Source organism: Eptatretus burgeri, chromosome 14 (assembly GCF_056783735.1).
Source record: "Eptatretus burgeri isolate ZD-2024b chromosome 14, Ebu_testis_v1, whole genome shotgun sequence".
In the NCBI taxonomy this organism is placed as follows: domain Eukaryota; kingdom Metazoa; phylum Chordata; class Myxini; order Myxiniformes; family Myxinidae; genus Eptatretus; species Eptatretus burgeri.
In genome coordinates, this window is record NC_140974.1 from 17,871,866 (window position 1) to 17,888,063 (window position 16,198).

Sequence of the window (16,198 nt, forward strand, 5' to 3'; positions counted from 1 at the left end):
CGTCTGTGATTGTCCACTCTCTGGTGGTCCCGTCTGTGAGGGTCTGCTCTCTGATGGTCCCGTCTGTGAGGGTCTGCTCACTGGTGGTCCCGTCTGTGAGCGTCCGCTCTCTGGTGGTCCTGGCTGTGAGCGTCCACTCGAGAGTGATCCCGGCAGTGAGCGTCCGCTCTTCTGTCTGCTGTTATCTGTTGCTTCCGGCTGTGAGCGTCCACTCTATAGTGGTCCCGGCAGTGAGCGTCCGCTCTTCCGTCCGCTGTTGTCTGTTGTTGCTTCCGGCTGTGAGCGTCCACTCTCTGGTGGACCCAGCTGTGAGTTTCTGTTCTTCGGTAGTCCTGGCTGTGAGCATCCGCTCTCTGGTGGTCCCAACTGTGCGTGTCTCGAATGGCGTGTGGCACTGCCTTGTATCGGCAGCACCTCTGCTACCTACTGCACAGGTATTGCGCATGCATTCTTGCAGAGTGATGTAACACACGTTAAACAACTATGTTGCTAAAATGTGAACGAGAGCCTTGTAGTAAGACCTATGGACCTCTATTTTTTATTTATTTTTTGAATGTAGCCCAAGGCTGCTTGTCTAACATTTTTCTGGGGGCATGGCTGTGCTGGTGATGCAATGCCCCCTGTTTTTAGTGAGCTGGTACTCATTTTGCCTACCTGGGAAGAATGACAGACTGAGTCAACCCACCTGGTGTTTATTCGATGGTATAGCAGGGGCTTGAACTCACGACCAAAATATCTTAAGCCAGCCACCATAACGGTTAAGCCAATACCAGGCTGGAGCCTCTATGTTGAGTTTTAGGAGTTACATGGATGGAAGATGGTAAGAAGGGACAGACTCGATGTTTAGAGTGATGGGGAATCGAAGTAGACATCTGATTCTGGTCAATTCTAATTAGGGTTTACAAAAACTTGTGCTGACTCTCATTAAGGTATAGCTGATGAATAATTAACCCCTCATTAACCCTAAAGTCATTTTCGTAACAGTATTAATGCTTAAGTAAGAGCGAAAGCATCGAAGGTCTTGGGGACAGTCAAGCAAATGTGGGCTAAGGGCTGAACGGAATACAAACATGAAGTGGAACTGATGATGAATCGCAATTTGGAAATGATAATAATGGGTTGTTTGGTGGGACATCAGGATGTATAGAATGAGGTGCTGATGGGCCATGAGGATATGACATTAGGGGCTGATTGGTGAGCCATCAGGTTCTGGTGGGCCGTTAGGAGATATCAGGGGTTAGTTGGTGCACCATCAGGATATGACATCAGGATGTGATTTATCAGGCGTTGATAGGACATCAGGATGTGATATCAGGTGCTGACAGGGCATCAGGATGTGACATCAGGGGCTGGTGTACCATCAGAATCGTTGGTGGTTGGTGGGCCATCAGGATAAGAAAAGTGCTGGTAGACAATGAGGAAATGACATCAGATTGTTCAAACATAGTACTTTTGCCAAGCTCATCGATTCTCAGAAAGTTACAAAGTGAGTGCAACACCAGTAAATGCATTAAATATTTATTTACCAATCTCAAGTTCAGCCTTGTAGATGTTCGTATTTAGATAATTCAGAGATTTATGCACAAAATCAGAAATTTATGATTTCCTTAAATGTAAAAAACAAAAGTTGCCAGTCATAACGAAAGTTCAACTCTTGTCAATGGTTCTCATGTCTCAAATTCAAGTCTTAACAAAACAGGACTTCAAATTGGCACTATTCCTATTCAAACCAACCATCAAATTAATTCTGCAATGAGACAGTCCTAATTCCTATTACCATAGAACCTTGCAGACAGTTCTGTAATGATAATAGTCATTTAACTGCCAGCTTTTCTCAGAAGACTTGAGCACAGCCATTACATGGGATCTCTTTAAACGAGTCCACCCATTGGAGGAGTTTGATGGACAGACCTCCACGAAACAAGCCTGGGATGTGACGTTAAATATTCTCACTCCATTTGCCGCCTCCGACGAAAGCAACACTTTGCGTAGTCTCATTCACTGTGGTTTCCTGTCTTGTTGTGTGTGTGTGTGTGTGTGTGTGTGTGTGTGTGTGTGTGTGTGTGTGTGTGTGTGTGTGTGTGTGTGTGTGTGTGTGTGTGTGTGTGTGTATCTCTCTCTTCTCTCTTCTCTCTTCTCTCTTCTCTCTTCTCTCTTCTCTCTTTTCTCTTTTCTCTTCTCTCTTCTCTCTTCTCTCTTCTCTCTTCTCTCTTCTCTCTTCTCTCTTCTCTCTTCTCTCTCTTTCTCTCCCCCCTCTCTTTTTCCTCTCTATGAAGGTGTTCAGAGTTATCTTTAAAAGCAACATGTGCATAAATTAGTAGCCGTTGCCAGAGCATGATAGATAGCACGGCCGAAACCACCGTGCATCATTGGACTGACAGTGTAATGGAAAATTTGGTGCTGGAGGCAGTTTGCCGTGCCATTCCATCCATCATTTTAAAGCTAATTTGAAGGGGGAAAAAATGTATAAGAAGCTTAGAAAATGCAATGCAAAATGCCAGTGGATTTGTCAGATGCAATTTACCTAATCGACAAGGATTTTGTGCTGAACAGTCCCCTAAAGGCCCACTTGGTTAAAATATACCCTGATTATTTTTAAAAGTTTCCCCTGGGAATTCTTTCTGCAAGGAAACATCTACATAATAAGTACGCATGTCGTGGGGTTCCTGCACTGGGGAGGGATAGGGTGAGATGGAATTTAAAAGCGATACAATGGAGAAAACCGATCTAGAAAGGAGAATTATGTTGAAGGGGATTGGGGGGGGTGTGGAGGGGCAAGAGTGGGAGGAGGTTGGTGGAAGAGAATGGGGAATATAAGGAGCATAAATAAGTGCAGTAAATGTTTCAATTCTAAATATGTGGTCAGGTGCTATTTTTCTGTACGTAATATGTAGATAGTCCTAAGTGGGCTGTCAAATTACTGCAGTTCGACCTCAGAATATTTGCTACATCGGCTTCATTGTACAATCTTTTCGATGGTCTATACATACACAAGTATGGCAAGCCCTATACGTGTTCACACCAAATTGAGATGTGGGCTCTCGATTGCAGTGATGGTAGTCGTCATGACGACACTTTTCCTTTGTTTTATCTGAAGTATTATTTTAATCCCATCTTCGGACACCACATTATTTTTGTATCACCCTCTATCTGCACCTCTATATGTTATGCAGTTTGATGAAATGACCTTTGGTATCCCCCGTTAACGAGAGCCTGTGGCTCAGCGTGCTGATGGCAGGAAACTTTTGACAGTGTTTGTAGAGTTGTGCTGACATCTTGTGACACACACTGCCTGCAGGGCCAGTTTACAAATAACGTAGTGTGTGCTGAGCCCGAGCCGACCTCAATATTTTGCCCATTGCATGTTTGACAACAGCTCACAGAAATATGGAATAACTAGAGACACGCCTTTGGGTCAGAAAGCAAGCGGTTGAAGAGAGCATAACTGGATCCAGAGGTTAAACCAAAAACAGGGGTCGAGAGTGGGTTTCGGTGAACTGGGAGGGTGAGGGGGATGCCCACTTTGCCTGCAAAGAAGTGTTATTATTATTTCCAATTTGTATTATTATTGTGATATTTTATTTTATATTTAATATTTTTTATATAGTGATCTAAGACTCATGATGGATCTTCTACATAAAGCAGGATAAAGCCATTAGTAGACATCAGTGTCCTTTTATGTGGATTACAAGGACATTATTAGACAATGGACCAAAATACACTATTTGGGATTTGAACCTGGATCAGCTGCTAATAAGCCAAGAGTTCAAATGGGAAACACAAAAAGGTCAATCCAAAACCATTTAGTTACTTCAGTGAAATAGTTAAGTGACATGATGAAGCTTTCTTCAAATAATCAGGAGTTTCCATGCAAGTTGAGTAAAACTATCATTCATATGTGTCACAGGACTGTAAATGGGGACAACATCATTAAAAAGAGGTCCTAAATCCCTTGATGACCTTTGGGAATGCTTGAAAGAAAATTGGAACCTCATAGTTCTTCGATAATCAAATTCATTGACGAGCACAGAAGATCTACCTAAGGAAGTGGAAGACAACACACAAAGACAACATATTGGAGCTTACATTTAGTAATTTTTACCATTTAAGGCAAAATCGTTTGGTTTGGGACCAAGAATGTATTTGCTTTGTTGTACATTTGTGTAAATGGAGTGTTTATGTATTTATTATTGGATGCAAAATCGAGGCTCATTGAAGAGTGATGTGATAAAGGGTATGAAAGGTAACGAATTGAGAGTGAGGAAGTTGGGCAGGGGTTGAACACAACGAACAAGGGAATGCACGAAGAAGAGGGGAGGAAACACAGTAATCTGCAAAAACAGGGTTAGGTTAGGTCGGGTAAATGGACATTATTATGGGTAGGGATGGATGCTTACATGAGATGACTGGAGGGAAGTGTGATTGAACCATCTCCAGAAAGCGGTTCCACAAACGGGATAACAGAGTCGAAGTCTGCAGTAAGCCTGGGTTTTGGAAGTTTAAACACAATAGGGTTTCTGGAAGATCACATGCATCCTGTAGGAACTGAGGAGTGTTGGAGGGCTGAGCAATAACTGCTATACCTACTACATGTTCCAAAATGATCCATTGCATGTGTTGGTACTGTTATATATTCCAAAATTATCTGCCTGTATAGTTCATATTCTACAATAGCACTACAGGTAGGGTTTAGGCTGGGGTACCTGGTACCATATGGAAATTTTCTTAATTTTGTACAGAGTCGAGACTCGTGGAAGAGCTCATACTTGTACATTGAATGGATCAGGATCCGACGGGACAAAAAGAAGAGCAGAGAGAGGAGGGAAATACCACCAGGAGAGTTTAAGGCCAAGATAGATGCAGAGTTGGACAAACAATGATTTGGGGGGGGGGGGGTAGGAGATTTGGAAGGAGAGGGGTTAATGAGGGAAGGAAAGACCATGATTTTGGATTGAGGATGATCTGAGATGGTGGTGAACAGCTGTCTTGAAGACCCAGAGGGAAGAATGAGATTGAAGAGGATGTGGAAGTTGATTCCACAGGTGGGAAAAGGAGAAACAAATGAGTGGAGGTGAGCAGTGATCCTGGATTTAGGTATTTCACCAGCAGGAAGTTGAATGTGGACCTTGCAAGCCCTGCAGAAACCTGAGGAGGACAAAGCACTGAAAGAGTAGAAGGTGTAAGACCAGAAAGGAGGCGGGAGAAGACAGAGACCACTGACCTGTCTGTGATGGCAAAGTGATAGGCCCATCGACTCAGCTTCATCTTGGGAGATACGAATAATCTTGAAGACCTTGGCTTCCACCGCATCAAGATGAGCAAGATGTGAGACAGGAAAGCCAGCCTAGAGGGGAGAGCACTAACTCCATCATGCTGTGGAAGAAGGCTTTGTAGGTGGATAGGAGTTCAGGTGTGCCAATGAAGTTTTGATGTTTACGGAAGGGAGGAGCTTGGGTCGCCTCGGTAGTGGAAGAGGTCATTTGGCGTAGAGTGTGTGGAGTTTGCTTGCCGGAGAGAAACATTTTTGTGCTTTGTGTGTCTGGTTCGTCATCCTGCTCATCCGCTCGTGTTCCTGCCTTGTCCTATTTTGTCATTCTGCCTTGCCTGTTCGTCATCCCTGGTTCATCAACCTGTTTTGTCACCTGCTCACCCGTTTCATCGCCTGCTCACCAGTTTATCGCCCGCTCACCTGTTTCATCACGTGCTTGCCTGTTTCTTTGCTCCTGCCAGTGTGCCTGCTTCATCGTTTGGTTTGTGGTTGCTTTGCCGCAATCTGTGTGGATGCAATCAAACATGAGATAAGGCCTCACCCTGTTTTTCATTCCCTTTCTCATCTGTGCTCGAGTCTGCTGTGTGGCACCCTAGATTTCATTATTTCTCTCGTAATAATTATTTATTGTGAATTTTTTCCCCTCCCCACACCCTCCACCTGCCGTTATTCCCTGCCGTCATGATCATTCTCCCTATGTTATTGTGGTGGGTTTATAAACCCCGTTAAATCAGAGCTAATGTCCTCATTTTCTTCTTGCAGTTCTTGCGTGCGCGAATCCGCCATGATTCAATTGCAATCCAAGGGAGTGTAAAGGCCAGTTTGGTCCGCCCGTCCAGTTGTCGATGTTAATCGTGACTGGACACGACAGTTTTATCAGGATGTTTCATGTCGACAGCCAAATTGATGATAGGAAAGCCGACTTTAAGATTCCCGAATGATACCCCCAATATCTTTGTTCAGATCCTACTTCACTAAGATAATATATTTGGATTCTAACTATTTAGGATTTGGATTCTTACTATCTGAGCTCGTTTTGCTATCAGATTATTGCTAAAATCCCAGCTGGTTCACGAATTATAATCTAACCTGCCTTCTCAGCCTGATCTAATCAACAGGTAGCACAAGCCACACAAGGTTTCAAATCCTTCTAAATCAACTGACCAAGGCACACCTGTTTTTTTTCTTAATGCCAAGGTAAATTTTAGCGTCACCGAAGTGTAGTCATGTTTCCACTATAAAGCCTTGACTGTGATGTGCACCTAATTTGATTGTCGGCATAAGCGGTGTCCAAAGTTCTCCTGGATAGATGTGATTGAATGCATGCATGATACATTTTCAGATAAGGATATGGGTTAGGGTTTGGATTGATACAATTTGGGCTTGCCTGGTTTAAAGCACGTTAAACTACCAAGGGAATGCTGTTCTGATATATTGTGACTGCCTCAGTCCTAAGGCACAGTGGTAATTGTGGGGCATTTCTCAATTTGGGGCCAGTGAAGATGTGGCATCAGTTGCGTAACAAGCTGCAAAAGGAAATGTAAGAAAGAACAGAAAAGGCCAGATGAACTATCCAGCAATTGGTGAAACAGGGAACAATGGCAATGGCAGTTATACAGACTTGCGAGAGTCTCGAGTCTTCCTCACATATATATGTGGACAGGTGCACTACCATTCAAGAACAGAACCATCAGATTTGGAGGTGTATTAGAGTCATGCAGAAGTTTCATTTAGTCTTCAACATCATCACCATAATAACAACACGGAGCATTTAACAATACATCTGAGCATTGCTATGGTACATAGACCACAGAAGATCTGAGAAATATTGCAGACTCACTCACCTGGTGATGCAAATAATGCTTTGGGAACAGGTGTAGCTCAGGGGAAATGAATGGACATTACTGAGGACCATTGGTTCTCAATATTTTCTCTTGTCTTGGTGACTCCTTTTGACATGAATTCAGATTATAAAATGCATATTTATAATTAAGCATTTTATTTTCAATTCCAAATTTATGAAGCTATTTCATTTCTGTGTGAAGCTAAGTGTGTGTAATTTAATTTAGAATGTACGATATGTAGCAGTAGCTCTTCTCTAATTTGGATGTAATGCATATTCAAGGTATAAAATCAACTTATGCTTGATGGTTGAGTTGGACATGAATATGTTGTGGTTAAATATGACACCTTTGTCGAACCGTGCCTGTAAGGCTGTACAGCCGTGCCAGTAAAGCCCATTAGGCTTAACAGCATACCTCAAACCATTGGCAGTGCAGACAACACAAACACAAAAATGGCTGTGGATAACTTGGACATCATCCAAATTCAGGTACAAAATCAATTTGTGGTTAAATTGGATGTAAAAATGTTGCTACATGAGACAAGTTTGCCAAACTGCGCATGACCACTTATGTCACAATACTAAAATAGGCTGTCATGGACGCTATATTAGAGTTTGTCTGTGTGTAGATTGTGACAAAATACACACACACACACACACACACACACACTAACACACAACACACTGACCGATTACAATACCCTCTCCAATCCATTCAGGAATAGCCAAGGCAAAATATCAATCAAATTTCCCCATAGTGTTGACATGGCTTGACCACGAAAGCTTGTAATTATTTTAATTTGGCTGTATATCATCACTCCTTCACCACATCATAAGGCATATAACTGTCACAGTGTAGCCACAGACACGAGAGATCACCAAACGCTCTTGTCCAAGGCCGGTCGCATAGCCTTGTCCCATGTCAGACCCAGAGACGGTGCAATATCGGTATGAGGGTATCCTTCCATATTGTGTTCTGATGGCCTCTGGGGAACTTCCATCCATCTGTCCATTTGGGGCAAAAGGAGGGGGGAATGGAGGTGTGGGGGCAATAAATAGGTCAACTGCAGCATTGCTGTCTTGGTCTCAGCATAGATGTCCAGCCAAACATAGCTATGCACGATTCACTCTGGTTGAAAGCTCCAAGCTATGAAATTTCATGGACTTCTAGGTTGTTGATATTGGTGTTGCCAAGGTCTTCTGAGGATACCACTAACAGCTCACATGTCAAAGTCATCTACGCGAATACTGATAGTATTTTTCCGTGTCCAGCTTTAATATCTGCAACAGTAAATTGGGACGATCAGTGCTCTATACAGTTGTATCTTCAGGTTTTGGTTCATCGGAGACTTCCATATCATTGAAAGTGAGTGATGTTAATGGGGTGAGTGCAGCACAGCGACACAAATCCGTCGTACTCTCCCGAAGATGTTATTCTGGAGCCGATGTAGTCAAACTCTATTACTGTATCTATCTACACAGTGTTTGCCATCAATGGCTCTTGTAATTTCTAGAGTTTCAGTATTGGTATAGAGTACCCTGATAAGTATGAGTGTAGTAGAGATTTTCAGTCATATGAGGTATACTAGCAACTTCTAAAATGAGGCAGTCTCGATTGATGGAATCAAACCCCTTCTTTGTTAATGTATGCAACAACAGTTAGGTGGCATATTCTGTGTTTTTCTGCTATCTGACACAAGGAGAAGTTTTTTTTTTTTCTCGTTCATTTGTTTCTTGTGAAATCTGCTTGTTGTTGTCTTCACTTTCTGTTCAGTCCATCCTGGTTTCTGGAGAGGAGTATCCAAGCAAACACCTTGGCTACAACTGCAAGAAGAATAATGCCTCAATAATTGTTGCACTCAATCTGAGCTCCCTAGTGTTTCCTGAAATATAGTATTATGCCCTGGAGCCACTGTTTAGTGATCGTTTCACAAAATAATTAAGGAAGTCTGGAAAGGGTGTCAGGTGTTGCTTTTTGAAGGAGCTCTGGTGTGATTCCACATATTACTGCAGCCTTGTCATTCTTGAGCTTGCTGGTGGCACTTTCGACTTGTGCATGTGTGAGGGGATATGTGCATATGTCAATGAATATAGAAACTCTGGGAAGAGCAAGTAGTTCCTCAGGTGGTTTGAGGGGGATGGAAAATATATGGTTGGCACTGTACTCCTACCATCGCTGGTACTGAGATACAGTACATTGGTGGTGAGGATGCACCCACTTACACTCTTGAATGAGTGAGAGACAGGGTGGAAAGGCTTCAGCTTCAGATTATTTACACTTCCAATTACTGGAACGACACTCAGTGGAGTGCATACCTACACCTGGCTGAACAGTTTACGTTTTGTATCCCACTGGTAGGCCGGATCTGGATTCGCACAAAAACCAAAATCAAATTGGCTTGTTATTGTCACCTCACCAACTCGTCCACCTGGTTTTGTCATAACTTGTCCACAATTTTTTGAAATATCATGCTATATATCCTGACGAAGATGAAGAATCAATGACGAAGAATCACTGAAAAAATTGTTCTATCTGGATTAAGATGTTCACCAAAATCGTGTCAATTCTTACTTGTCACAAACCCAACTTGTCCAAGTTTCGTCGGAATTCATCCACAAACTTTTTGAGATATCCTGCTTACAGACAAGCAAACAAACAAGAAGGCATTGGGCTGTAGCCTGACAGTAATGATGAAAACCATGCACATGACGTCACTGTCACCTTGACCTTTGGCACACACGCAAGCACGTACACACACACACACACACACACACACACACACACACACACACACACACACACACACACACACTGTATATGTATGTATGTATGTATATATATATATATATATATATATATATATATATATATATATATATATATATATATATATATATATATATATATATGTATCTTCTTCTTTCAGCTGCTCCCGTTCGGGGTCGCCACAGCGGATCATCCGTATGATCCGCATAGTGATTTGGCGCATGTTTTACGCCGGATGCCCTTCCTGACACAACCCTGGTCGCCTCTTACGACACAGGGATATGGTACACCTATTTTAACCGGGGTATACACCGGCCCAGTACACTGGGACTCATTTCGCTGACCTCGGAAGGATGACAGGCTGAGTCAACCCTCTGGTGTATTAATTCAATGGCCCAACGGGGCTTGAACTCAGGACCTTTTGGATCCCAAGCCGCTGCCCTCACCACTGCGCCAACACACCAGGCTGTATGTATGTGTATATGTGTGTATGTATATATATATATATATATATATATATATATATATATATATATATATATATATATATATATATATATATATATATATATATATATATATATATATATACACATATACATACATACATACATACATACATACATACATACATACATACATACATACATACACTAGATGTCCGGTGAACCCGTTGGGTTCCCGTTGTGACAGCGGTTGATGAACAAATCATTTCCAAAAAAAAAAAAAAGATAGCTCCAGCGAACTATGCCACTGAGGTTGTTTGCATTGATCAAATAATCCTGAAGAGTACTTGATTGAATCAGGAATTGATTTTTTAATAATTTTTTTTTGTTGCCCTATTTGAATGAAACTTGATATAGGCCTTATTCAGATGACGTCACCGGTCACGTGACTGTGGCAGCTCCGCCATATTGAGTGGCAAGAAAGTATACCGCTTCCATAACAACCCATAGTCTCCATTTCAACTACACCGTTATTTCCAAGGAAGCGATTTTTTTTCTACAAATGGGTAAGAGTTGTTGTGCCCCAGGATGTACTCAGCGATATACTGAAGGCTCCGGAGTGCAGTTTTACCGCTTTCTCGCCGAAGTAGACTGACGAAATCTTTGGATATCGGTTCTGAGAAGAGAAAAATGGCGACCTGGCAAACCTGACTGGTTGTGGGGCCTTCATTTTGTCTCCGGTATGTAACTAATTTCTGATACGTTATTTCAGTAGTTGGTATTAAATAGCTGCTGGTTACAAACTATTGTCTGATTTGTATCATTAAAACGCATTATATCCCTTGTTTTATTGACAGAATGAGATGGGCCAGATCGCCTATCTAACAGCTGTCTAACACGCACAGTTCTGAGTTGTTTCCTCGAAACTTGTCTTATTGCTATTACATCGCAGATGAAATTAAATAGTTTGTCAGTATCATGTCTCCACCTCGGTTTGTCATAATCCGTCCACAACTTTATGAAATATCAAAAAGTTATGGACGGATAATGACAAAACTAGGTGGATGAGTTGGGTATTCAAAGAAGACCCAGACTACTTTGGTTGTTTATATATTGTTGTGGGCTGGTGTCGCAGGGGAACTTCAAGGGATGGACTGCCTTGGTTTACTCACCGGATTCACTGGTATTGCAGGCCGTCACACACAAATAATGTTGTGATGCAGCGGGTCGCTAATCGACTGCGAACGCCAATAACTCGACCACATGACTTATGGTCCTCCGTCTAAGAAAGCGTTTACCTAAGGGTCACTTGACCTCTTTACTGAGGAATGCGCCCTTGATACGTACTTGTGTTAACCAGATTACCAACCAGATCAGGTGCAGCTGAGCAGAACTACCAAGTATGTACTGGCTACAAAGCAAATCTTTGGAGAATAACATCCCAGCTAAGCTTGGGTGCGAGCCATGATGGAACAATGAAGGAAAACACAAAAATGAGCTGGGAACATTTCTACATAGTACATTTATTTTCAACCAGAAGGTGAGGAAAGGTATGTGGCACAGTGAATGGGATTTATTGGTATGTACAGCAAGGAAAGCAAGGAATTTGTGGGGTGCGTCAAAAGACAAGCAATCTTACAAAAGCAGACAGAGCAGAGTTATCCCATTTATCTTCTACAATCTTAATTTATGCTAAGATAGGCACAATCACACACACACACACACACACACACACACACACACACACACACACACACACACACACACACACACACACACCTGAGGAAGATTATATCTAGCCTCGAGAGAAATAAAGCAGGTGAGGGTTAACGACCTCTCGATACCTGGAGTTGTCAGCAGACCAACACAACCAAGAACACTTAGGAAGAGGTAAGTGAGAGGAATACTGATTATTTCTAAGATGTGGGCACGTGAGGTGTGGTGTAGTGTGGTGTGGGATGGAGGGGGGGTGGTTGGGGTTGGGTGCAGTGTCATGCAAGAGGAAAATGTGAATGTGAGTCAGTAAGTTTGCTCCTTCGGTTCAGCCCATAAAATAACAGTTGGGCTTCAACCGCATTGATGCTTTTTTATGCATCCACAGTAGACGAGGTAGATGGAAAGAGAGATGGAAGAAGAAGATGTAAAAGGAGAAAGAAGAAAGATGGAAGAAGAAGATCCAAATTAGAAAGTCCCTATCCTATCTGTGTAAATGTCTGTACCTATTGGGGATCACTCAAACAGAGCAGTGTGTGCGACCTCCCCTTCCCCGCTTGGTCATGCTGACTCGCGGTGCCTTTCGCTCCACGCTGACCAGCTCTCTGGGGCACCAACAGCCCCAAATACAAAGGCGAGCAGCAGCAGTGACCAGCGAGCATGGTGAACAGGATGGACTCATGCAGGCGAGCAGGCTGACTGGAAGAGCGACTGACCCAACAAGACAGCGAACTGGTTCCACTCTGTCCTTTTTATGGACCCGGATGAATGGAGGGCCAAGGACTGCATCTCGATGCGCTGCAGGAAAAACCCAACTCCTCTATTCAGCCACAGCAGGCCATAGCCACACCCTGCCATGCCTCAGTGCCAGAAAATGGCTGTCGCTCGCCAACCTTGGCACGGTCCGGAGCTCCGAGCTTTTCATGTGGCCGGGGTCTTTGGATGCATGATCCGGCCCCAGACGTGTGCTGATCCTCACTTCAAAATGGAATTGTAGCGAAATCCTCACGCGAACCGTAGGTGCCTTCATAAGCCACAGTACATATTCATGCCTCGTGTTATGCCTTGAAACAGCTCAACCCACGTCCCCTCTGGGTCCCTTGATGTTACAGTGCAGATTTGATGACCATGGAGCAGATGCAGCAGTTATAGAGCAGGGCGCTGTTGGCTTGACATTCGTCGTAGTGAGAGGTGGTGGCAATGCGGCATCTGCAGCAAGTGATGATTGCCACATGGTGTCCATGGTGAAGGCCGAGTGCCACGTGGTGTTCGCAGTAAAAGGGGTGAATAAAAGCCGCGAGTTAGCGTGGGTTGTTGCAGGGGTATTTTTCCCAGTTGTATGAAGCAGTTGTGGTGAGCATGGTGAGGTTTGCTGAGCGGAGTGAAGTCCGAGGTGAGGTGGCAGTTGGGAATTGGCACGCACATTTGAACGGGGAAAGGGCGTGCAAACTCCAAAGGAACGATATACCGGTGCGCTGTTGGCCAGATGCGCCCACAGCGCGAACATGCTGGAAATTCTCGTAGCGTGTTGCTCATTCATATTTGCACAGCGTGCATGTTTGCTTGTATGGATTGTGTAATGGAAGGGGAAAGGTCAAAGATTAAAGTGAAGATATATGAGATATTATATGATTGACTCAACTACGAGAGCCCCACACACACCACACATTGACCTTTTGGACTGTCACGTATGTGTTCAATGATCACGTGGGTGTTTACAGAGCCCCAGCTCCTCAAATTGTACCGGTTGACCATCCTCGACACATGAAAGCAATCTTCTTCTGTGAACATGACCTTTTTCAGGTAATCTTTGTCATCCTCTATGCTCCTGAGCATTTCCGAGGCAAATGCCTTGCATTTGGATCCGTCATTTGGTTTTAGTTCCTGCAGAATCTGCACGTTATAGGCATAAATATTCCATCTTTTATGCAAAATCCTGTGTGCAGTGGTGATTGGTAGTCTCAGTTGTCTGGATGCACGTCGATTTGATTTTCTGGGACTTTGTTGAAATGATTCACGCACTCGTTCAACATTTGCTGCACTTGTGTTTGGTCGACTGGGACTTTTCTGTTTTTGACAACTTTCAATCTCCTTAAACCTCTTGTACCACTCTCTGATACTAGTCCACGATGGCGGATTCCTTCCATACCTTGTACGGAAATTACGCTAAACTTGCGTGTCGGATCTCGTCTCGATGAACCATTCGACGGGGTGGCCTTTCTCCTGTGGAGTCGCCATTTTCTTTTTTCATGAAACCACCAGACCTGAAAATAAATTAAACTTTTTGAGTTTCTGTATCATATAAACCTAAGGGTATTATTGTATCATTTTTAGTACTAACATATTAACAACCAAAGTTGTACAGGTCTTTGTGGAACACCCAGTATATAGTTTTTGTCTCGATCTCTCAATAGTGACGAATCACTTGTGAAATTAAAAAACTCCCATATCTGGATCTGGATCTTCACCAAAATCTAATAATTTCTTCCTTGTCGCATACCCAATCTCTCCACCAAATTTCGTCTGAATCTGTCTGTAACGTTTTGAGATATCCTGCTCACAGATGGATGTTTCTCCACAAGATTCTCTTGATGCACAATCTGGAAGTATAGCACTGGCAATCACTGCTTACCAACGTCCTCCTCCTCCTTCTTTCAGGTGCAACACATGACTGCGGGTGACTTCGTTTGCTGGGGGCACCACAAGTCCCCACTGTAGGTGAGAGCAGTAATTTGTAATTTGTTCATGGTGTGCTGGCAATAACTCACTGACTCTTCGTGAAAGACACCGTGGGATTTTTAACGTCCACAAGCTAATTCTGGCAGACAGGATGCCCAGTTTAACTTCCATCTAAGGGATGGCACACACATTGATGCCTCACCCTGCCTGCAAAACATCAGGATGACAGTTTATTGCTGGATTCAGATTAAAATCCAGACTGGACAGCTCAGAAGCGAGTGTGTAAACCTCGAGAGTCAAGGCCATCCTGCCAGCTCACCAATATCCCAAAAAACATCAAAACCGTCATTATTTAGAAGACCACCTGTATATCTGTCATCCTTCTGAGCTCAGCAAAATGAGTACCAGGTTGCTGGTATTCTATGTCCGAGTGGCAACCCATCCAGGATTGCGTCCAATAGCCAAGGAGACTGCTTAGGCAGCATCAACATTCTGCTCAGAGTATGGTCCTAATGGATGGATGGATGGACCTGTATATGTAGCTACGAGTTATCATTCACTGACACCGATCCACATTTGCAGGTTTCAGCTTCCCAGGTGGCTGATAAAGCAATAATTGCTGAGGCAACTCTGTCTATAATTTTCAACTAGAGACCTCACTCTAAGGTTTCTCCATAAATATTGCTGGGAATGCCTTCTGACTAGAAAGTATTCTTCAAACTGAGCTGATATTTAGGAAATGCAGACACTTAATTCCTTCTGCACCACACTTTCTCACGTTTACACGCTGCCTGGAGATGTGGAGATCCCACATGAGGAAACAATTTTGGTCATGTGATTTTATTTTTTTTTAAATTTATTTTATTTTGTAAACCTGCATGAACAATGTCTTTTTATGTTTTGAAATGAACTCTTTTATTACTTTTTATTTTAGTTGATGTTTGGGGCCTATAGAGAATACCCCCTTTCTCGACACCCCCATCTCTCCTCGTTCCATCTCTTCAAGCTGTGCTTTGTTTATTCCCAGATATAATACAAAAGTTCTGTGATATGCCATTGTGCATAAGCAGGAATATTTTTCTTTTAAATCATTTTCAAAGGTTACTCGTAGTGTAGAAAATTTACACCCCATTCGCAGTGATAGCAAACCAATGTTTGCAGAAAACCTGAAAGTTTACGCAGAGAAAAGTCAGCACGATGTAGTCTTCAATCCTTGCACGTCATTGAAATAATACAACAGGATTATATTATTTATTAAATGTGCTCAGATTAAACATCCCCAAACACTGAAGTAGTAAGCCTCCATGCCTTTTTCATTTCTTTGTTCCTGCATTCAAGCCTCTGTTGCAGAGAATGGCTGAAACTACAGAGGAAGGATTTTCAAAACAAACCTATCAATTTATATGGCATTTTGCTTTTGTAGATGAAAGCTTGAGTAACACTTGGGCACGAATTGCACGAGGTTGCTCATCATTTGGGGA